Consider the following 1,041-nt stretch of genomic DNA (forward strand, 5'->3'; position numbering starts at 1 on the left):
AACGCTTCTCATAGCTATGTGAAAATAAGTGTATAAATGGAACAGTTGAGCTGAATGAGAGAGAGAGAGAGATGCAGAGCGTGTGAAGAGCAGGGGGACACGAGGAACAGTATTAAGAACCGCTGCTTTAGAACATTGATTTTGAAACTTGTGAATCCATTAGAATCGTTAGAAGACAGAATCACGATTCATATATAAATATATATTTTTACATGCACCTCTAGTTTTCTCTTCCTCTTCTTTAAAGCAGCGCAGCATGGCCTCGCCCCCTTTGCTGCCTTTTCCCGAGGGCGGGGTTTATCTGGGTTTATGATGTCACGAACCCGGGAAGTAACTTGTTGTAGTCCCTACCAGTCGTTTTTGTAGGCATTAAACTGGCAGAATTTTAAAAGACGATATCTGTTTATGCTCAACATTACACACTAACTAACGTTAAAAAAGTGAAATCGCAATCAACCACCCCTTTAATGTTTAATGTGACCTGCCGCTCAAAGCAGTTCATAGCAATGGAAGTGAGTGCCACAGGGGAATATTCATTCAGGAAACTTTCACTGGAATAATTATGGTAGATTTGAAACATGTTGAGGGCAGTGGAAGATGAAGTACACAAATCATGTACCTGAAAAGTGCAGACACCCTCAAATAGTATACTCAAATATAAATAGATTTGCTAATTTAATTAACTTTAAAGTGAGAATTAGATCACCGAAATGGTCATTTAATTGTAAAAATAGTAAAAATAGGCACAAAATATCCAGTATATTGATGAATAATTGTGAATCAAAAACTCAAATATCGGCTAATAACCAATATGGTACAAATATATTGTGTATCTCTAGTCCAAATACTTAGGGTAATAAAAAGCCAAGTAGATTATAAATAAACAAGGCATAAGGGGATGATGAAAAAATGAGAGGGAGGGGGTGAGACATCAAAAGATAGAGAAAGTGAGAGAGAGGGCAGGCCTGCGGAACTGAGGCACACAATCAGGCTTTGTCTCATTAGCATAGAGGGACAAACACATTCCCAGGCCCTGAATAC

At 38.2% G+C, this 1,041-nt stretch overlaps 1 protein-coding gene across 1 annotated transcript in view; it reads right to left on the reverse strand.

Moving 5' to 3' along the window:
* The window catches only part of LOC107662146 (RAS guanyl-releasing protein 1-like), a 33,901-nt gene that overhangs the window by 24,336 nt on the left and 8,524 nt on the right, over window positions 1-1,041 (reverse strand). The gene's annotated exons all lie outside the window — the stretch shown is intronic.

This window comes from Sinocyclocheilus anshuiensis, unplaced genomic scaffold (genome assembly GCF_001515605.1).
Source record: "Sinocyclocheilus anshuiensis isolate Anshui unplaced genomic scaffold, SAMN03320099.WGS_v1.1 scaffold643, whole genome shotgun sequence".
In the NCBI taxonomy this organism is placed as follows: Eukaryota; Metazoa; Chordata; class Actinopteri; order Cypriniformes; family Cyprinidae; genus Sinocyclocheilus; species Sinocyclocheilus anshuiensis.